At 33.4% G+C, this 24545-nt stretch overlaps 1 protein-coding gene across 3 annotated transcripts in view; it reads left to right on the forward strand.

The window, feature by feature from the left end:
- Positions 1 to 24545, forward strand: part of LOC122630872 (acetylcholinesterase-like) — a 70231-nt gene that overhangs the window by 247 nt on the left and 45439 nt on the right. The window contains exons 1-2 of one of the 3 annotated variants that reach the window (XM_043815877.1): positions 86 to 143; positions 768 to 1067. The gene's annotated coding sequence lies outside the window, so the exon portion shown is untranslated. Of the gene's footprint in view, positions 1 to 85; positions 144 to 471; positions 493 to 767; positions 1068 to 24545 lie in introns of those variants that run through there. The other 2 variants (XM_043815878.1, XM_043815876.1) reach the window with 2 other exon arrangements.

Here is a 24545-nt window from a genome sequence, read left to right on the forward strand (position 1 = left end):
ATATATATATATATATATATATACGAAGCGTTCCAGAGAAAAAGAGAGAAAGAGAGAGAGAGAGAGAGGGAGAGAGAGAAAGAAAGAAAAAAGAAAAGAAAAGAAAAGAAAAAAAAAAGAGAGAAAGAGAAAGACTTTGAAAGGTGTGCTCTCTCGACATATCAACAGTTTCAATTCTATTATATTATCCCTCTCTCTTTCCCTTCTTGTTATTGTTACTATCGTCGTCGTCGTTGTTATTGTTATAGTTGTTCTTATTATTGTTATTGATATTGTTGTTATTGACGTTGAAGGCTCGGTTATGTAGTCGTTCATTCTCGCGTGTGTAACAGAGAGAAAGAGAGAGAGAGAAAAAAGAGAAAAGAGAAGAGAGAGAGAGAGAGAGAGAGAGAGAGAGAGAAAGAGAGAGAGAAAGAGAGAAAGAAAGAGAGAGAGAGAGAGAGAGAGAGAAGAGCTCGAAACATTTTCGTCTATTTTAACCTGCATTCTATCGTATTTCCTTCTCCCCTGTATCTGTTTTCTTTATCTTTCTGTTTATATTTGTCCATATCTCTTTCTCTTTCTAGTATCTATTTATCTATCTATCTATCTATCTATCTATCTATCTATCTATCTATCTATTTATTTATTAATTTATCTGTCTATCTATTCGTCTGTCTGTTTATTTGTTCATTCATTAAATTTTCTCTTTCCATTTCTCTTTCTCTTTCTCTTTCTTTATCTTTCTCAAATTCGGGTTCCTTCCGTCATATTCCTATAACCATCAGGTGTTACTACACATCAACATCGTACGAGTGGACGATTCCTCGATTGAACGAACATCCTCCACTTTACTTCTTCGCTGACGTGAAAAGGAGCGCATCGAGGTTCTTCTACTACTATTAAGAGTAGGAAGGAAACGAAGAAAATTAAAAGAAATAAGATAATAAAATAAAGACAAAAAACAAAGAAAGAAAAGAAAAAGGACTCCTTGTAACCTCGTCGAGGCATGCCGAGGATCCGTACGAGGACCACCGAGGATCGCGCGTAAAAGCTCGACACGAAACGAAAGACGCTCGAAGAGCCAGGTAATAACGACAATGTATTAACTTTGTTTCTTTTTTTGTTTGTTCGTTAGTTTTTTCTTTTTTTTTTTTTTTCTTTCTTTCGTAGAATTTTTACACTTGTTCTTTTAATAATTAAGATATATTCATATAAACATGTAAATTAATTTATGATACATATATATATATATATAATTAATTAATATAATGTTAATGTTATGAAAAATACAAATTAATGATCGTGAATCGAAAATTTATTCTTACAATTTGTCGAGGCATCGTTTTTCTAAATGATCGATCTTTCTCTTTCTATTTCTCTTTCTTTTTCTCTCCATTGATCGATCGATGGATCCATCTCTTTCTTTCTCGTTTCTGTTTTTTTTTCAATATCTTTTTCTTCCTTTTTTTTCTCGCGTCTCCCTTACCGACGGCACGTATTCGACGTTGTTGCTTTCCTCGATTGGGATGGCCGTTCCTCCTCGCATTTATATATACATTTTTATTCGTTCATTTTCTTACGTCTTTGATACCACAAAAAAGTTACATACTATTTTATATATATGTGTCTATCTACACACACACATACACACACTATTTTTCTTATTATTCATAAAAGGAAGACAGTATTATTCGAAATTGGTATATACGTATGAGTCTGTTAAATCTATAAATGTTATTTCTATTTGTTTTTATATATACAAGAATAAAGAAAGAAAGAAAAAGAAAAAAGAAAGAGAGAGAGAAAGAGAGATGATGGAGATCGGACGTACAAATCTCTTAAATTTGTATATGTTACTTCTTTTTTATATAAAAGAGAGAGAGAGGGGGGGGGGGAAAGAGAGAGAGACGATCGATCCTTGTGATTCTCTTACGTTCGATGGCCAATGTCGTAACTTCCACGAGGCAGCTTTTCGTTATTCTCTTTTAGTAACGCCAACCAGCACGAAACGAGACTCGTGATGTTGCTTAGTGGTAGTAGTGGTAGTAATAATAGTAGTAGTAGTAGTAGTAGTAGTAGTAGTAGTAGTAGTAGTAGTAGTAGTAGTAGTAGTAGTAGTAGTAGTAGTAGTAATGGTGGTGGTGGTGGTGATAGTGATGATGCTACCATTACTACTGCTGCTGCTTCTGCTGCTACTGCTGCTGTTGCCGTTAACTACCCCTTTTCGTATGCAGCAAAAGCCGTCCGAGAAAGAGAAAGAGAAAGAGAGATGACAAGAGCGAGAGAGAGAGAGAGAGAGAGAGAGAGAGAGAGAGAGAGAGATATTGATCGGCCATCGATTATCACGGTCGAACGATTCTCTTCTTTTCGATCACCCTAGATGGTCTTTTCCTTCGACTTTCTTTCCTGCTTGTATTATTAACAGGGCAAAGGCAATCAATTAGAAACGAATTTCTAATTCTTAAGAATTATTTTTCCTCGCTTTTTCCCCACGTGGTATCTTTAAATTTGTATACAATGTGAATCTTTTTTAAAACACTGCAGATATTAAATTGTGTAGATAACCCATTTTTATTCTGATCCGTGAAAATATTTTTATTAGACGAATACGAATAAATTCTTAACGAAGGAAAATTATATAAATCGTCATCTAATTAATTAAAAGTTTTTGTATATAGATATATACATATATGTATAAAACATTCTTCTCTTATCTTATAAGATAAATATATAAATAAGTAATGAACGATCGTCGATTGAAAATTTTTACATATATATATGTACATACATATATACATATATATATATATATATATATATATATATATATATATATATACAAATATAATGAATGGTTGAACATTTTCTTTTTAATATAAAGATAAAAGAAGAAAAAAGCTAGAAGATAATTATCCTCTCTCATTTTCTAATGAATATAATCATCGTAATGAAATAGAATTGGATTGTGTAATTTCGATAATATCATTCGAGGGTTAGAATAGGATCGTATTTGGCTAGAGAATTCTCTCTCTCTCTCTCTCTCTCTCTCTCTCTCTCTCTCTTCTCTCTTCTCTCTCTCCCTCGCTGGCTCGTTGCCGATGGTTCGATTATTTCACGTGAATTAACGGCAACATTGACAAAGCTATCGAACAGAGACGGTAAGCCGTACAATCGGTTATGGTGGAACCTCCTGTGGTAAGGCTTATTGCCTTAGGTCGAGAGAGAGAGAGAGAGAGAGAGAGAGAGAGAGAGAGAGAGAGAGAGAGAGAGAGAGAGAGAAAGCAAGTGATAAATTTCCACTAGGCTTAAGCTCGATGCATCAGGACTACGATCGAACATCTTTCCTCGAGGTCGTTCGTTCGATAAAGTTCGGACCAATCGGAAATGTCAACGATATTACTATTTATGTCAAAAATATTATGACATTAATAATAATAATAAAAATAACTCGAATTATCGTCCGGAAATCTTTATTAATCTAAAAAATATTGCTTGTAATTGTTAAGACTTGTAAGATATTTAGAATAATTTCTTTTTCTTTTTCTGATGAACTAACAAATACATAGGATACTGTTCTTAAATAATCATTCCTTTCACAGTACTATAATAGAACGAAATCCCATGTGACATTAACTTGACTTTAACCCGCGAGCTAATCATTTTATCGGTTTTAATATAATGTGAGGTGATAATTTTTTGGAAAAAAAAAAATTAAAACGAAAAGAAAAAAGAACACATAATATCAATAATAATTATAATCGTAATAATCACGAATTATCATTTTGATCAATGGACGATAACGTTTGTATAAACGTATTTTAAAATAATTTGAAATGTTAGAAGAAAAAAAAGAAAAAAATGATACAAATATACAAATATAATACATAAAAATACATAAATAATTTATAATGTATATAATGAATTTTATGATATTATCTTAACAACATATATCTAATTGTTATATTAGAAAAAAAATTGTTCTACGATCTTTAATAAGAAAGACGAATATTTTTTTCTATTCCTTTCTTTTATTTTATATATTTTTAAAAAATTTCTTTCCTCTATTTTCTTCAATTATTTTCTCTTATACGAGTGTTATTATTATTGTGAAGCGAATTATATCTCGAATTGTTCGAATTTTCGATCCTATTACGTCCGTGGCTGATACGAAATCGGGCATCTAAGGAGTCTTTGAAAGAGAAGGACGATAGGACACGACTATCGAAGAATCGTCATAGCTCCTTTGTCGTCGCTTTTCGAAGCAAAGCTTCTCTCTTAGTTTTCTCAGTGAACTAAACACAGACAAAGAACGAGAGAGAGAGAGAGAGAGAGAGAGAGAGAGAGAGAGAGAGAGAGAGAGAATGAGAAAAAGAAAGAGAGAGCTTTTTAATATTGCACACGTTTCCGAGGGCTTTAAGGGTGGCACAATGTACGGCGAAGATGACGAAAGAGTGTAAAGGGCTAGGGAAACTCTCTCTCTCTCTTTCTTTTTCTCTGTCTTATAAAAGAGTCTCGTGTTGGTAAATCGTGCGAGAGTCGAATAAAAGACCGCGAATAGAAAACGGAGTAAAAAAAAAGAACAAAAAAGCAAAAAAAGGGAAAGAGAAGAGAAAGAGAGATAGAAAGAGGAAGAACGGATATTGCGAAGTAAAATAAAGGTTCTAGGATTTTTATCGTTTTTCGAGCATTCCATTCGCTCCTCTTTCTCTCTCGCTCTCTCTTTTTCTCTTTTTCTCTTCCTTTCGTTTATTTCTCTTTTTGGACGATATCATTCGAATAAACTCCGCTATTCGAAATTCAAATCGTATCTTTATCAAAAGCTTTTCATAAATTGAATTCGGACTCGTTACGTAAAATAATATATTATTATTATTATTATTATTATTATTATTATTATTATTATTATTATTATTATTTAATTTAACAAATTTATCCAATGTATTCTGTATTATCGATCGATGTAAATTACATTTAATACTAAAAAAAAATAGAAAAAAAAAGAAAAGTACAGAGAGAGAAAAATTTTACGAATGAGATGAAAAAATCTTGAAATTATAGAAAGTGACTGGAAGTAAACCAACGAGCTAGTTGATGACGACGATGAAGTTTTTTCTTGGACTGAGGAAGAGAGAGAAAGAGAGGGAGAGAGAGACGAGCATGAAGCCACAGGGTGTTTCTTGAAAAAGGAGGAAAATTTTGTTAGCGCGGGTGGATGGTAAAAAAGAGTTGCATGTATGTGTGTGTGTGTGTGTGTGAGAGAGAGAGAGAGAGAGAGAGAGAGAGAGAGAGAGAGAGAGAGATAGAAAGGTAGTGAAGAGAGCAGACAATAAAGCGACAGCGTAAAGCAAACGTTGGATACACACAGGTGGCCTTTGCTTTCGTTTGAACTCACAATCAGAACCAGCTAAAAATAGGACCCGTGACCCAACTACGCTCGATTCCACAATTATGAATTTCCCCTGTCCCCGACTATTTCTCACTCGCTGGACGAATCAATGCGGCGTTAATCGTGTGTGTCTACATATGAGAGAAAGAGAGAAAGAGTAAGAAAGAGAGAAAGAGAGAGAGAGAGAGAGAGAGAGAGAGAGAGAGAGAGAGAGAACGACGCAGATCGTTTGAACATACACATATATTAGAGAAAAGAAGATTGAAAAGTAGTTGAGAAATTTTATTGAAAACATAACAAAGTTTTAAATATCTCCTATATATCTATGTTTGTATGTATATGTGTGTGTATATATATATATGTGTGATCGATTAATAATTCGATCTCGATAACGAATACTTGTTCTCAATTTAATGTCCACGTGTTTGTTTGTCTCTAAAGATCAATCGAATTCTACTGACATTAGATTTTCTTTCTGAGGGTATTCGACGGCTTCTCTTTCCTTAAATTATCGTTCTCGAGTAGGAAATAAAAAAGGGAGGGCGAAAAAAAAGGAAGAAGGCAGAAATGGATGAAAAAACATTTCTTTTTTTTTCTTTTTTTCGTTTTTTTTTTTTTTTTTCAACGAGGAAGAACTTGGGATCGATCTGAGCGACCGCGATTAAAAATATCTTTAAAGGCGAGAAGAGAGAGAGAGAGAGAGAGAGAGAGAGAGAGAGAAAGTAGAAAATTATTTTTTGTCCTTACGTTGCCATGTTGATCGTACGCTTATGAATAAAAAAGAAATAAAAAAAAGTGAGAAAGAGCGAAAGAGAGAGAGAGAGAGAGAGAGAGAGAGAGAGAGAGAGAGAGAGAGAGAGTCAAATTTACGTGCTCGATTAATCGGCTATTCGAAACAATATCGTTGTTCGATAGTACACTGTGCAACGCATATGCACTAACATGCATACATACATGCATACATACATACATACATGCATACATGCATATATACATGCATACATACATGCATACATGCATACATACATACATACATACATACATACGTACATACATACATACGTATATACATACATGGATACATATATGTACGTATAGATATGTGTATGTATATATGTATGTGTATATATGTATGTATGCACACATGCAAGTTGTAACTTTCGCGCTAGTCCTCGCTTGTCGAGCCACATCGAGTCTTAACTACTAATTATTACGTAGCTCTACTCTAACGAACCTTCGCACCAATTAGTGAGCACATTTTTTCCCGTACTACAGAGTAGAAATCCTTCACGGTACTTTCAATCTCCTTTTCGCCTTTCTTTCTCGTATAAGGGCTCGACGATTACGAATATTCCTTTGAATTTTCAATACCCCATTTCGTTACTGCATACGTTTAACCTAACCATTTTTCAATGAATTTCACCCCAATGCATTTGACTGGTGTTGTTTGACAAATAAATAAAAAATAAAAAAAAACAAGAACTAAAAAGAATAAAAAAAAGGAAAGTTTATACATTGCAAGGAAGGATTAATGAAAAGTAAGAAGCAAAAAAAAAAAAAGAAAAGAGCAAAGAAAAAGAGAAAAAAGAAAGTTTATTTTCAAACAATCCAAAATAACTAGTCATAATATTGTTATTTTTCAAAAACCACCTAACATGATTCTAAAACATTTATTTCTCTTTATTATTCAACAACAATTTTATCTTACTACCTTATTACGAAAGAGCCTTTCGATGAGCCATCAATTTTCTGGATCGACCTTTCGAGATTCTGCCGATAAGAAAGTAATGAATAGAATCCGAATAGAAAAGACGGAAGGTTGGAACCGACCTTGCCAAAAAATCTCGATCATGAGTATGCAGGTAATACACACACACACATAGATGCATAGATAGATACATAGATAGATAGATAGATAGATACATACATACATACATGAATACATGCATACACAGTTTTAAACACGTACACGGATATACAACGTTCGATGCACCAGCGAACTGCAACGCGTCACAATAGCGCAATGTGTTTCTCCGCCATAACCCAATTTCTCCAAGAATTCTTTTAAAGTCCATATATACGTAGGTATATATGTAGGTATACGTAAGGGTGGGATGCTTAGGGATGTCGGAAAGAGGGTGAAGGGGAGACTAGGAAAAGGTAGGTGATACGAGAACTGAATATACGATTTTCACGAAATAGAAAGAGAGAGAGAGAGAGAGAGAGAGAGAGAGAGAGAGAGAGAGAGAGAGAGAGAGAGAGAGAGAGAAATAAAACCGATACACTACGAACATTAATAATTAAAATGCGACAGACGGTTTGCACCGGTAAGCTCAGTTCAGTAACGCCTGTAAAAAGGAAAAGGTCGCACCTTTTGGCAAGCACGGTGCAATATTCATAAATCTCTTAGGCCGCGGCAGAAATTGGACGACGTGCCAGAAAGTTAAAACGAAATGAAGAGATGCTAATCGTTTGGAACGATGCTCTCTCTACATATACAGGGTGACTCATGCCTCACGATGAATTATCTAAAAGATATTTAAAAAAAAAACAAAAAGAAGAAAGACAAAGGAAAAGAAATAATCAAAAGAACAATAATAATAATAACAATAGTAATAATAATAATAATAATAATAATAATAATAATAATAATAATATTAATAATAATAATAATAATAAGAAGAAGAAGAAGAAGAAGAAGAAGAAGAAGAAGATCACGAGAAACAACGAACGTTCCTTGGATCATTTAAAATCGATGGATTAATTATTCGATCGTAATATATCTAAACTTATGCCTATACTCTTCTTCTGGTATACGATTGACTACTCATCTTAATAGATTTTAAGTCATAACAGATATATGTGTATTCAGACATATATAGAACACTAAAAAGAGAAATAGAAAGAAAAAGAGACAAAAATAGAGATAGATAGATAGAGAGAGAGAGAGAGAGAGAGAGAGAGAGAGAGAGAGAGAGAGAGAGAGAGAGAGAGAAATGAAAACATCGTGTTGATTTTTTTAAAGGGATAAAATATATATCTGCAAAACCACCCCGTAGACTTATCGACACTAATACCACTAACACACCTGCGCTCACCTTCTAGAACCTCCATTAAACCGGCACGTTCGCCGTAGATTCTTATCTAACCGGGTTAATCTATCCTTTCCTATCCCTAGGACTTTCTCTTCATCGTGTGAGAGAGCGAGTTGACGTTTGTTTCGCACGTGTACGTCGATGTATGTTACGAGTTTAACGTAACGGGGGAGGGTTTCAACCGGGGGCGTAGAAGGGTAAGGAGAATGTATCGCATATACGTACATATATATATATATATATATATACATACATACATACATAGATATACGACACGTTAATGCTATTCCAACGGTGAATATCGCGTGACAGGAGTCCATCGAAGAACCTGCAGGAGTTTTAGCTAACTTCGTTGCTTCATCGTCTTTCACATTCTTCAAAATATCTAATATTTTTATCAGTATACATTGTGGCAATTAGAGATTTACTATATTACGTACTATATTTTATAGGAAGAGAAAGAGAAAGAGAGAGAGAGAGAGAGAGAGAGAGAGAGAGAGACGGAGAGAAATAATGATTTTTTTCTCCTTTACTTTTTTTTCCTTTTTTTTTCTTTTTTCTTCTTTTTTTTTTTGATTCTACGTGACATAGAAGTGGGACATACATTTGCGTCGAGAATGAATCGTTTGATGAAACGTAAAGTTCTTCTATTTTATCTTTTTCTCTCTCTCTTTCTCTCTTCCTCTCTCTCTTTTCGTAGGTGGATGTCATAGAAAAGGAGTAAGAGAGAAAGAGAAAGAGAGAGAGAGAGAGAGAGAAAGAGAGAGAGAGAGAGACGGAAAGGAAGTGTGAGAGAGAATGTTAGAGAGAAAGAGAGAGGGAGAGAGAGAAGAGAGAGAGGTAGAAAGGTAGAAAGGAGGTTGGCTAACTACGATGACGACGACGACGACGACGACGACGACGACGATTACAACTACGCACACGTAGGAGAATTTCGAAAGACTCGTGCTTTATCTGAAAGCGCTAGCGAAATGGGCTTTCTGAATGCTCGTCAAACCAAAAAGGGGGGCGTAAATAGAAAGAGGAAGAGAGAGAGAGAGAGAGAGAGAGAGAGAGAGAGAGCTCGATGAAGCGACGATTAATCCAAGGTTCACCTAACCCAAGTCACAACTCGTTTCTTGCTTCGAAACCCGTGTTCTCGTTACGCTCATTATGTTGACATTCTTATCCAATCGAATCGATCCATCTTCTTCTTTTTCTTTACTTTTTTAGACGATACACACACACACACACATACGTATGTATGTGTGTATTTATATATATTTAAAAAAAGAAATAATATAATAATAATAATAATAATAATAATAATAATAATAATAATAATAATAGTAATAATAATAAAGAGAAACAAGATAAAAATAAGAAAAAAGAAAAGAAAAAGAAAATGGTAAACAATTTCGCTGAGAACATTCGAATTTCGTAATCAAACTTTTTTTAGCGTAATCGTATCTCCTAAATGTTTGAATTTTTCACCTAGGAATTCGTCAAATTTGATTATTTGATTTATTTCTCTCGAATTACTACTACCGCCACTACTACTACTACTTTATGAAAACAAATGATAATTTCATTTATACTATCTCAAAATACATATATACATGCACACACATACATATAATTATTTAGACGATTCGATCACATACGCGTTTTCAGATTAAATTGATAGATTTATCGAATGTGTCCCTGGAAAGGTGCAAAAATTTTTCCTGTTTTTCTCTTTATCTCTAACTACCACTCCTGTAATTTATATTCCATCTTGTCGACGCGTTCGTAGGATCCGATAAAGTTCATAGAATCCGATAGGACCGAAAAGAAAGAAAGGAAAGAAGGAGAAGAAAAGAAAATAAATGGAAAATAAAAGTATATAATAAAAATATCAATCTAGTGGTTCATTCGACCGAATCCGCCATTATATCGAAACTTTTATTCTCTCTTTTTCTCTTTTTACCATCAATAGAAATATTATAGGTTCCTGTTTCGACGAGCGAATATAATACGATGGAGAATCAATGGGGTATTAGAGAACCGGTATAAAAGAAGAAGAAAAAAATATAAGAAGAGTTAAATGTAATTTTTATCCGTCGCCGTCGTCGTCGTCGTCGTCGTCGTCGTCGTTGTCGTTGTCCTCGTCATTGTCCGAACGAGAGAGACATTTTCTTTTTTTTTTATTTTTCCTTTTTCTTTCTTTTTTTTTTCTTTTTCTTTGTCGATGCGCTGCATTGCGGCTGCAGCACAGCAGCCACCGACGCATTGCCACCCCGTGCACTCCTATCGAAAGGACGCTGCGTCCGCTCGAAACTCACTCCCCTCCCCCCCTTCCCCCTCTCTCCTTTTTCACCGTCGACCCCGAACTCACCACCTTTCTGACTGCTTTCTCCCGATAGGGTCAAGTGCCCAAATAAATAGACTCCGAAAGAAAAGACCGCTGATGTATTCATATTTCTCATTAAATTTTTTAATTTTACAATTAATTTATCTTATATAAATAAAGTTAGAGAAATAGAAATAGAGATATATAAAATATATTTCTATTTCTCTCTCTCTCTCTCTCTCTCTCTCCTCTTTTTATCATTCATGTAGTATTTTTTATTAGTTTTTTAATTGACTCGATTTTTTCTTCTCTAAAATAACAAGCGAATAGATTTGTTTTTGTCCTCTATAAACTGATGTAGAATGAAACACACACACAAACAGACAAAGGATTTAGATGAAAGTCGAAGAGTTAAAAAAGCTGTCGTTCATTCGAGAACACTTGACGTCATCAGCATGAAGATCGAATTAAATCAAAGATTTCTGAAACGTTTTTATTTCTTTCTTCTGTAATTTTCCTTTTTTTTCTTTTAATTTTTGTTTTCTTTTTTTTCTTCATTCTTTTTTCTTACGGAAAACGTAGCGGTAACAGTTTTCACTGGGCTGATATTTCTTTGAATTTATCGTACACCATATATTATATTAGAGTAGAAAATCAAAGTTTGCGTAAGATCGATTCATCGAGATTCTCGTGATCGTTGATCGTTAACGTGACCAGACGAATAATATCGTTTAGCTCACCAGTGATCCTTCAATACCACTGTGTATGTGCTGTTATGTGTGTAGAAGAGGATTAAGTTAATTTATCGTTGCGTTGTTATCGGGATTATACGGTATACGTTCTAACGCGAATTATTATCTTTCCGCAAATTTTCTATCGCTTTCGTTCTTTAAAAAAGAGATATAATATCTAATTGAAAAAATTTGTTTCGAAAAAAAATTTTCTTTTTCTTTCTTTGATTATCAATCATCTCAAATCTATTTATAAATTATCATCAATTCTAAAATACTGTTACATCATGTTTATCAATTTGCGATTGAATAAAAAAGATTTTGTGAATTTAAATTTCCCACCAATAGATAATCTTTATAATTATAGTTGTTTGTTATTAAAAATATTTATAAATGTTGTGTAAACAAAAATATCGGAAGCGAATCGAAAATTTAATTGCTTCTATAAGTGCGCCCCTGTGTGTTTGATAAGGATTAATTAAGAAAAAGAAAACAAATAAAAAGAAATATGAATTTATTATGAATTTATTCCAAGAAAGAGCGAAGTATAATTCTATTCGATCCTTTCGTTTATACACAGACATATGCACATAGATAGAATTATGTATACGATATATATATATATATATGTATGTATGCATGTATGTATGTATGTATACATATATATACATATACATATACATATATATATACATACACACAAACGGAACCTAACAGTGGTTTAGGTTGTGCAAAATACGCTCAAGCTCTACTTCAATTTGCTTAAATGTGCGACCAAGTCCAGGGGATGCTTTCGACGGTCGAAACTTTTCGTGGGTTTGTCGGCTTAAACATTAATTGGATCTGAGAGAGAGAGAGAGAGAGAGAGAGAGAGAGAGAGAGAGAGAGAGAGAGAGAGAGAGAGAGAGATAGGGAAAGTGCGAATAAAGTAAGTAAGAGAAACAGAAAGAGAGATAAAGAGAAAAAGAGTTAAACAAAATTCTTCCTCTTATATTTATATTCATTGCATCTGCTGTATTTCTAATTCGAAGGATGCTCCGATTTTGCAAATGAAAATAAAAAAATCTCAATGAACGGTTGATATTAAACGACTCTCGAGTATCGCCTCAAGCGTACTATTACAACTCCAAAATATGTATCATACCTTTTGTTTCACGGATCTTATTTTTTTCAAGGCAAACCATTTCTTTTTTTTTCCTTTTTTTCTTTTTCCTTTCTTTTTCTATTGAAATCCCTTTGCTCCGTAAATATCGTATAAGTTATTTTCGTATCATCGTTCTCTCAAATGTTTTCAAGTTCCAAATACGTCCTTATCGTGTGTTTTCTAATCAATTTTTGATAACTTAAGATTCAAGTGTGTTTCAATAATTATATCTATTTAAAATTAATGGAAATGATAATGATAATAATATTGAATTAATGAAATTATCATAATGAATTATGTATAATGAATTAAATAAAAGCAAGAAAAAGAAAGAAAGAATGTTAAAAGATTCGAGTATGCAATAAATATTTGTATTCATTTATAATAATAATAATAATAATAATAATAATAATGATGATGATGATGATGATGATGATGATGATGATGATGATGATGATGATGATGATGATGATGATGATGATGATGATGATGATGATGATGATGAAATTGATAACAAATTTAACAAATAATCGGTGCATTTTTAATAATAATCGTAGAAATTAATTAATTCGACATTATTTTACTTTTTTAATTTTATTTCCTTTCCTTTAATATCATCGTCTATTTTATTGCTCTTCAATTTACTCAAGTAGAAAAAAAGAGAGAGCTTCTCTCGAAATCACTTACGAGTAGTCCGAGGTGTATTCGTTTCTACGGAAAGGCGAACACAAAAGAGGGGATGAAAAATAGAGGTAGAAAGTACAAAGGGAAGGTACAAAGTCGTTCGAGTAGGAGAATAGAACTCCGGTGTCTGGTTTAGCCTGGCACGTTACTCCATTACTTTACTTCTACAATCGACTATATAATATAGTTACATATATACATACACATATACTAACCGTAGGTATATTGAATCTGCTGGTGTAGGTCAGCAAAATATTTGAAAACTTTTAGAAATTTAATAACAACTTTTACAAACGGAAATTCCATATATCTACTCAAATTGCGCGCGCGCACTCACACTCAACAACCCACCCACATACATACGTAGACACACATGTATGTAATTATCTTTGAAAAAAAGTCTTGTCAGAATGTTCTGTATTTTTTCATTGCTCGCATTAACAAAGGAAAAAATTTTTTTTTTTTTTTTCTTTTTAATTCTATACCTTCACATAACATAGCTACTGAAATATTTAGGTTCATTATATTCATTTTTTTAAAAATGTCTAAAAAAAGATCATTCCTTTCGAGAAATTTTCTAGATATTTTTTTCTTATTAAACGATGTTAAATATCTATAATGTAACTTTTAAAAATGTATTTCTAATATAATATATTACGTCATATATACTGGTACAAGTTCTAGAATATGTTTTACATTGCACAGTAATTTTTGTAGAGAAGAAAAAAATTTTTAAGAAGTTGGTGAAGTATTAACATCAAATTCAAGACATTGAAATAGATGAACTATTTTCTTTTCTTTCAAATATCAGTTTATACTTATAAGCAGTACAATATAGTTATATTTATATAATTTATATAATACATTGCAAAATATTTTTTTTGTGTTTTGTATATGGATAAGAAACAAAATTCAGATCATAAAGAAGTTAACATTAAATTCAAGAATTTGTGAAACGTATTGATAATCATGTTTCTTTATACGATTTGAGTTAAGAAAAAAATACATCATTTTTTGCGATACGAAAATGATTCAAAAACAGAAAGATAGGAAAAGAAAGAGATAAAGAGAAGCAGAGGAAAAGAGAGAGGGAAGTAAAAAAAATTCGATGATACACGAGTTAACGAAGCGACCCGACTTTACATGTACTCACCTCGAACTCCTCGAACAAGTTATTTTTCGTGGCCGGATGCTTGACCTAAAGTTATTTGCCGACTTTTCGAGTAGATATCGATCGACTGTTCCATACTATACATCCGAATCTCGAGTTGGTTATTCGAGGAGAAAGGACACTTCGCGCGGATTTTCTTTAAGCCAGCAAGAGCTACATTCTTTCAAGTAGCACGTAAGAATGCATCGAATAAATTGGATTCATCGAGTAAAATCCTGTACATCTCGATCATCGTATCTTAATTTTTTTTCTCTTTTTCTTTATCTTCCTCTCTCTTTTTTTTTTTAATTTATAGATATCAAAATAAAACTAAACTAAACCAAAGAAAAAACAAAAAAACAGAAAAAAAAGAAATTTTATTAAGATCGAGAGTAAATAATATAACGAAACATTTAATACGGCTTGTAATTCATCGCGTCACTATCATTAAATCTTTTTTTAATAAATCAATAATTTAAATAATTGATCATTATTCATAATACAATATCAGTATGTAATATAAGTGGTCAATTATCATATCGATTTAATAAAAAAAAGAAAAATATCAGTATTTGTAGATATAATTTTTGTAAATATAATAATTTGTCAGTATTTATGAAAAACTTACAACGCAACTCAAACGTTTAATTATTTATACCGACCATTTATATTACGTATTGATATTTTATTATAAACACTGACCGAAATATTCGTCCATGTATATTGCTCATTTATTTTACAACAATACTCAATATTAATTAATTAATATACTGATCAAATTGATAGAGAGCTGTGAATGGTTTCATATATAACATTTTTCTTCTTTTTTGTTTTTTTCTGACTTAAAATGACGATAAACGTAAGTTAAATGTAATATAAAAATTATAATAAATAAATGAGATGTCGCTTCTAAGTGACAAATAATTATCGACGTTAGAGATCGTTAGAGATAACAGAAAGTTGCATTCTTTAGAAGTAGCCGCTTGTCGACCTAGAAGAGAACAAAAATCCTGTCATATCGCAGCTTCCTCCAAGATCTCAAGTCTTCAAAAGAGAATGACATTACATATACATACATATTATGTTATATATATATATATATATATATATATATATATATAAAATTGAAATTGGTTGACGTGAAAAGAAGCGACAGATATAAAAATGCATTGAAAGATGTAAAAAAGAAAAAAGGATTGTAAAAAGCCACCTTTACTTTTTCTTACGTAATATTGATCAATTAAAATTTTTTCAAGCATATTTTTTATACTTTATCTGATACTAACATTAATTCTTTTGACTTCTCAAAAAACAAAAAGGGAAAAGAAAAAGAATTGTTCGGGGGAATTTTAAGAAAGTTATTCCATTGTAAAAATTACCTGTTCAGTTTCGCTACACACACAAACGCACACACACAGGCGCGCGTGCACTAACGGGTGATTTATATATAGATGTATATATATTTATATATACATATATATATATTTATATGTATGCAGTAATATACTCGAAGAAAAGACGTATAAAAAATGAACAGTTCCATAAGAAAATCGTACTTAAAAAAAAATTGTATTCTATTTAAGAGTTAAGATTCGATGAACGTTAGATAAGTATCAGTTAATAGTATATAGTAAACTTCGCATGTCTATTCTGCAATCCTTATTGTCCAGGATAAAGGAGCATATGGGAGGGGATGATGGTGGGTGGGTGGGTGGATAGGGGTGAGTATCGGTAGAGTGATGGGCGAGGGAGATATCTTCTTGTTCGAGCAAACAAAAGGGACGTATCAATTACGAGGTCACTCGAGGGTGACTCTTTGCACGACCATATCCGTTCCGATGTCCTATCGCTTAATGGACTCTCCGTTGTAAAGTTCATATTTATCATCATCGAAGGTAGGACAGTGCAGGTTTGGTAGGCATCTGTGTATCACTGACCCTCTTCTTTCTTCTTGAGCTCATTCTTTTCTATTTCCTTTCTTTCCTTTTCTTCTTCATCTTTTTTCTTCCTGTTTTTTTATCTTTTTTATGATCTATTAAGAGCAGTCGGTCGGTAGTTTGGTTGATCGATAGGGCAGATTAGTACGAACTAATTTGAAATGTCGAAGTAATAAAAATTTTGATAGGAGTTCGACTCTTTTCCAAGTTGTTAGAATAGAAGGTGAGAAAGATAGAGATAGAAAGAAACAGAGAGAGAGAGAGAGAGAGAGAGAGAGATAAAGAGAGAGAGAATGCTCGTTATTGTCTTAATATATGCCAGAGGTACACCGTCCGACTTGCGACGTTAACGAGCCGTGGAACGGTGTCGTGGTTTAAGAAGGGAGGAGAAGACCTTTCGCTTTAACGACTTCGTAAAGACAGGCTTCGGACCTCGGAGAAGTGAGAGGGATGAGAAATAAAGAAAGAGAGAAAGAGAAAGAAAGAATGAGAGAGAGAGAGAGAGAGAAAGAGAGAGAGAAAAAAGCTTGCGCGAGAATGAGAGAGAGAAAGAGTTAGGTCAATATTTGACTCGCACGAGGTAACTGGGTCAAGGATTATTACTGACGTCTGAATGCGCGACTATCGTCTTCTTGATCTACTGATATCTCTCTTCATTGCCTCTAATGTCTATTTGGTGCTAAAGTAAATAAACTTACTAAAAAGATTCGTCAACCTGTAGATAGACATATACCATATAGATACTTACATATACTATATGTATACATGTATATATATTAAGAGAGGTTTTTCCTCCCTTTTTGTTTCCTTCGACATTGATTCGACTTTTGAGAAGAGAAGAAATGATTTTTTTGCTCTTTCTTTTTCGGTTTTTAACTTTATCACTTTTATCCTCCTCCCCCCCCTCTCTCTCTCTCTCTCTTTATCTTTGATAACTTAGCTAAGGTAAAGAATAAGAAACTTTTATGTACCACATAGAATTCATTTCGAATAACTTACTTTTTCTTCTTTCGACTCTCCAAAGTTGTAACTTAACGGTTATAAGAGTAGAAAGAGAAACTCGTCAGTAGTGGGTATGTCAGTAGTATTCTACGCTAGAGAAACGGAGATAGAGATAGAAATAAAGATAGAGAGATAGAGATAGATACATAGAGATAGAAGGAAAGAGAGAGAGAGAAAGAGAGAGAGAGAGAGGGGGAGAGAGAGAGAGAGAGAGAAGGAAATACGTAGCGAGGTCACTAATTGGCGGAAAGAGCAAAGTCGGGATTAGCCATCTGTTAATCTCAAGCGGGGTAGGAAACTACGTTCGTCGGCAGTCAGCCAACCAGCCAGCCAGCCAGCCAGTCTGGCAAAATCGTCGAGAGAGAGAGAGAGAGAGAGAGAGAGAGAGAGAGAGAGAGAGAGAGAGAAGAAAGAGAAGGATAGAGCAAGAGAAAGAAGGAAAAAGAGAGAAAAAACGAGCCCCGGTAATTTTTGCACGTGCACGAAACTCTGGCCTCTGGCATAGTCGAGATAATCGAGCTAAAGCTTAGTATTTGAAACGACATATCTCCTCTCTCTCTCTCTCTCTCTCTCTCTCTCTCTTTCTTCGTTTAGTCGTGCGCCACTTTTATCCTTCTTCGTTTACCACCCTTTTTCATTTCTTCATACGTACATATGTGTGTGTACGTGCATTTTTCTTTTTTTTATATCTATGTGTGCAGTTTTACCTTCTCCCCCCCCCCTTCCCACCACCTCAACCTTCTCTACCTCCTTCTCCTCCTTCACCTCCTACTCTCTTCTCCTTTCCTCTCATAGTTATAACACTGCTCACAGTTTCAGTATATTCGTGCGGCACGTTGCAGAGTTTGCACCGTACTACGAATGTGGCTTGTACTGCAGATACGTTGCGGTTCTGGCCTCCTCTCCTCCCTATTACACGCTCACCAGGCACAAACGTGATACATCGTTCCTGCCAAATTCTTGTACTACCATGTACCTTACGTAAAAATTTTCCCCTTTGATATTTTCGTCGGAGAATTAATTAAAAAGAGAAAAAAGACGAGACAAAGAAATATTTATATTAATAATAATAATAATATTAATGTTAATACTAATAATGATGATAATGATAATAATAATACATAAATAATAGTAAATAAATAAAGAAATAAATTGATAAAGGAAACTAAATTCTTGAGAAGAGAGAGAGAGAGACTTTTTGCGCATGGATTCGATCGACTTACGTTACTTATTATTTTCTTGTTTTTTTTTTCTTTCTTAAGAAAACAGACAGAAAGAGAAGAAGGATCTTCGGGAGGATGTCCTTCGTGGTGGAATAAAAAGAACGGATTTATTTTCGAACCGAGGTCTCTCTACTGTCTCTTCTTTTTCTATCAGATCGTGAACTATTACGTAACGTCGTCGACGACTTGTTTACCAACAGAAATTAAGTTAGAAATGTTTGTGAAAGAGAATGTAAATGGTTATGGCTATGTCTATGGGTTCTATGTCCGTATATGAGAAAAATTCAAGCATTAAGAATTTTTACAATTTTGGATTTTACTCAAAATGTTCGGTGAATTTTTCATTTTTTCATTTTCTTTCTTTCTTTTTGCCTTCTCCTTTTCTTTCTTTTACTCTTAATTTAAACCCCCGTCCCGCCCTATTAAAAGAAAAATAAGGAGATTAGAAAACTGTGTCGCACGAAATTACAAGATAATGAGATATTCTATTACGTTATTCTAAACGTAGAAAGATCTGCTAATGCATTAATCGTAGTTGGTTTTTATTTTCATACAATTAAAGTATACGAGATTAGTAAACTAAATTATATGAGAAAGAATATGATATTCCGAGTGTAAAATTAATGACCTGAGATTGCGTTCAATATAAATATTTCTTCTTCAAAACATTTCATATCTAATTCAAATTTAAATAGGAAAACTAAATTACACGCACCATAAGATATTCTAAACGTAAAATTATCGACCTTAAAAAGCATTTAGTATATCTAGTTTTTGTTTCAAATTTTTTATATAATTCAAATACGAGATTAGAAAACTAAATCACACGCGTCATAAGATATTCCAAACGTAAAAGTATTGACTTGAAAACACATTTAACAGGTATGGTAATTTCTTTTTTTTTTTTTAAGACGCATATCTAATTCGCATGTACGAGAATTAGAAAGTTAAATTGCAAGGAAAACAAGGAGATATTCTGAACGTAAACAATAATTACTTGAGAATGCATATACTTCTTTATTTATTTGAAAAGACTTCCATATCTAATTTATAAATACGAAGAATTAAAAAATTAAAATATAAAAAAAAAAACAAAAAGAAAATATTTTCTTCCGCGAATGCATGTGGTATATCTTTTATTTTTTATATATACCTATACCTGTAATTAAAGGTATACTATATATATATATATATATATATATATATATATATATGTTGTGTATGTAGGCACGCTCATGTATATGTATATAATTAAAACAACAACATGATTAAAAATTAAGAAGACTAATTAGAAATTTAAATTACATTAAATTTACACACACACACAACCTACGCACACATACACCTACAAAATATAATAAAATAATGAATAATAAAATATAATAAAACATTTCAAATGTAAAAACCATTCGCCTAGTTAGAATGCTTTCGCTTTAGTGTTTTAGTTATAACGTGCCACCTTACTCGGTACATTTCGTGAGAATTCTCAGACGTAAGTTCGCGACCGATAATTTCCGGTGTTGGGTAAGAGAAGGAAGGGGTGGCAAAGAGAGAAGAGAGAGAAGGAGAGAGGAAAAGGGTGAGAGGGTTGTCGCGTATAAGCGGTTGACACCGACGAAGGGTAAACCGCGAGACGTCGACATCGTCTCTCTCTCTCTCTCTCTCTCTCTCTCTCTCTCACTCACTCACTCTCTTCTTCTTCCCTCGGGCGTCTTCGTCGGGACTTCGAACTACCAAGGCCTTTGACATTGTAACCAAGTTCTCTCTTAACTCGTATAAAGCCGTGACCGGTTCATGGCCACTGAATGGCTTCTGTCGTTGACTCTCTCTCTCTCTCTTCTCTCTCTCTCTCTCTCTCCCTCTCTCTCTCTCTCTTTCTCTCTCTCTCTCTTTCCTCTCTTTCTCGCTCTCACTCTTTCTCTATTCTTTATTTCTCCATTTTAGTTTCGCAAAGACGCCGTCATCCTTTCTTCTCTCTTCTTTCTTCTCTCCTAGAACGTTTTCTTCTTCCGTTTTTGAATCCCTCTTTTTTCTCCATTTTGTCATAACCCTTTGATATCTTTCAAGCACGAAAATCGTTCGCAGGATCTTACACGATCTCTTTCTTTCTCTCTTTTTTCTTTTCTCTTTTTTTCTTTTTAACACCAATGACTTTCTTCTTATTTTACGATATCTTTTTTGTTTTTGTTTGTTCTCTCTCTTTCTCTCTCTTTCTTTCGAAAAGAACTCTATATTTTTTGCTATAGAAAATTATGAATTTTTATAAAATATTTGTCCGAAGATTATGAACTCGATATAACGATTTGATTTAAATGAATTCAATTTAAATTCGATAGATCTTATAAAAATTATTTGACGTACGTTTCATACGAGGTTATATTTTTTTTCAAAATTTACGATATAATAATTCGATGACAAAGTAAACTCGAATAATTCACTATATAATAGAGATTTTAGCTGGTACTCGGTACTCGATCGAATTTACGAGAAATAGTAAATGCCGAATCGTAGAAAAGACAGACATAAAATGAAAATATGTTTCTATCTCTCTTTCTCTCTTTCTTAATTTAGTCTCTCGTCTTTTATATATCTCATATTCTTAACATATCGTGAGGCTTCAAATTTCTAACTTTAACGCATACAAATGTTTCGATGGTTTTACTTCGAACGTATGTATATATAATGCATGTACAGAGTACATTTCGAAATTTCTATTAAAATAGCTATAACTGTAATTCATTATTGACATCATATCGTAATGGTTTAATTATTTCAATATATATTCGTAAAATCATCCATTTCGTAACATTAGCAATATCTACTTTCTTTTATATTTTGCGTTATCTATATTTATCTAGACACATATATTGATATAAATATAAATATAAACATAAATATAAATTTAGCTTTTATAATGGATTAGGTTGCAATGCCAATTTGATTTTGTTTTGCTCGTAATAAGATACGTTTCCACGTATGGGTTTCTAATCAAAACTTTATCAACTCGATCCTATCTCAAGTCCCCTGCAAGTCCTCAAAGTTTCTAATAGGAATTTTGAAACATTCTCTATATTATCTTATCATATAGATATCTATAGATATATTTATATCTACGTATCTAGATAAATATAATGTATCTACATAAACAAAAACAAAGATCAAATTAAAATTGTCCACGAACAAACATTGGAAAATAATTGTAACGCAAAGGATTGACAATAATTCTGACAGTAATTAATATGAAGAAAAACAAAAAAGAAAATAGATTCTAACACTTCGTAAATACGATATATCCAATCGTGAACATACTATGAAAATAATTATAATCCAATGAATTGATATTAATTCCGACAATAATTAATACGAAATCTGAAAAACCTAATAATCCTTCCTAGATATCATAAGACATAAAATCGTAAGATATAAGCAATTCTATATAACTAAAGAAAAAAAAAAAAATGAAGAAAGGAAGAAACAAAAAAGAGAAAAAAAGAAGGAGAAAGAAATAGAGAGAAGTTTTTCGTTATATAAACTTCAAACGTGGATGATCAAGCCATGAAAACTCGATCGTTGGTTATCGCACGAAGTGCCGTTTAATCAACGCCGTTGCTTGATATTTAATCGGAAATATAGGAACGTTTGCGATCGCGTCGAACTGTATGAGAAAATCGATAGTTGGTAGTAGCACCAATAAGAGCAGCAGCAGCAGCAGCAGCAATAATAGTAGAAGCAGTAACAACAGCAGTAGTAATAGCAGCAGTAGTAATATTAATCGTAGTAATAGCAGTAATAGTAGTAGTAGTAATGGCAGTAGCAGCTTTTTGTCCGATAGGAGAAAGTATTATGGATGGGAGGGGATTAGTTGATTAGTTGATTAGATGTTTGGTTGGTTGGTTGGTTGGTTGGTTAGTTTGGATGGTTGGTTGGTTGGTTGGTTGGTTGGTTGGTTGGTTGGTTGGTTGGTTGGTTGGTTGGTTGGTTGTAGGGCAGCTTGCAAATTGAAAATTAATCCCACGCTCGTTTGTCGTTGGTTTTATCGCGGTCGATCCTCCTCTCATTACGTCATACTCGCATAGACAGCGCGCTTCCCGCGCGTTCAAATTGCGCTGACAATTTCATCCGTGCTGTCAACCGAATAAGAGAGCGAGCGAATGAGCGAACGAGCGTGAATGATAGAGAGAGAGAGAGAGAGAAACAGAGAGAGAGAGAGAGAGAGAGAGAGAGAGAGAGAGAGAGAGAGAGAGAGAGTAAACTACGTTGCTTCTGATGCTGTTGCTGTAGCTACTGCTGCTGCTGTTGCTGTTGTTGGTACAGCTGTTGGTATCGCTGATGTTGTTGTTGTTGCTGTTATTTGGTGGTGCATGCGGCTGAATTGCATTTACGAAGAAACACGTGACATCGTTCCTACGTTCCGTGACTGTAAATCCGTACGAGCTTGGATGATTAAAACGGGTGGAGGAAAAGTTAGAGTGCAAACTGCAAAGTCCCTCTTTCTCTCTCTGTTCCTCTTTTTGTATGTACGTTTTGTCCTTCTTTCTTTCTCTCTCTTTCTATACATACGTACAGATACGTATATACATATACTACCTATAGACGTCTCTCTCGGAAAAGCTGGGAAACCTACTAATAAGTCTTATTCACGTACAGAAACGTAAAGGTTTGAAAACGTTGAGTGGGAGGACGTCGTAGTGAGTATGCCGCATCGTAATTTCCTCTATGCCAGATTCTGTTTCAAAAGGAAGACCTTCCGCTGTTACAACGTAAAACAACGCGAAAGGCATTAGCTTCGTTCGTTCGTTAGGATGTTCTTCGTTCTTTCCCCCCTACCCTATCATCCAATGTTCTATGCGTTACCCATACATATCTATGCAATTTCTGCATGACGATGGACGATGGATAGAAATTTTCTTTTAGTTCTCTTTTCTTTTCTTTTCCCCGTTTCTTTTTCTCTTCCAAGAAATTTCCCATAATTATTGTATTTTAGTCTACGAAAGAAAAAAAGAAAAAAAAGAATAATAAGAAACAAAAAAATTATAGGCGATTATTTTCTTTCCGTCTCTCTCTCTCTCTCTCTTCTAGTTTGAACTTTTCGCAATAATAGAAATAACAACGTTTAAACTTTCGAACGTACGGAGAACATTTTAGTGGTTAATGAAATCTTCTTATAATCAGTTATTCCGAATAGAACGAAACGTGACGAGAACGTAAACGCATTTATCGATACATCAAATTGTTTCCTTACCATTGTTTTAAATTAAAGCGTTTAATTTACCGGCCACTAATTCTCCTGGTTTTAACGCTCGACATCGAAAGACCAAACTGAAATAAAAGTAGTTTTCGATCCGAAAGCGATCTGATCCAATGCGATCCGATCCGATCCGGTCAGATCCGATCCGATCCGATCGAATTTCTATTGAAATTTGTCGGTACTTTCGACCTTTCAAATTTCCCGCCAACGATTAACTAATTCGTTTTTAACGAACGTTATAGTTCGATTCTATTTATCGAAAAAAAATTTATTATCCTTTCTTTACTTCCTTTCTTAGATTAATGTTATCTAGGTATTATTGTGTTCTATCACGATGTTATTTTCTGTCTGTCTGATGGTCAGAAAAAAACAGGATGCTAAAATTAGAGGGCGACGTTTAACGCTTAGGTAACATCGGAAACGATCACCAGAGAGGTAAATACACCAGACGAGTTTGTCAATTTGCTATTCGCGACATTCATTGGACACAAAATTCCTTCCTATTTATGTATCCTACGTTTCTGTACGTATATATCCAAAATGTATACATACACACACACACACATACACACTATCCACCCAACGTATTACCCAGAAATGCATTTGAAGAATATTCCTTTATTTAATATCTCTCTCTCTCTCTCTCTCTTTT

This window comes from Vespula pensylvanica, chromosome 8 (genome assembly GCF_014466175.1).
Source record: "Vespula pensylvanica isolate Volc-1 chromosome 8, ASM1446617v1, whole genome shotgun sequence".
Classification (NCBI taxonomy): domain Eukaryota; kingdom Metazoa; phylum Arthropoda; class Insecta; order Hymenoptera; family Vespidae; genus Vespula; species Vespula pensylvanica.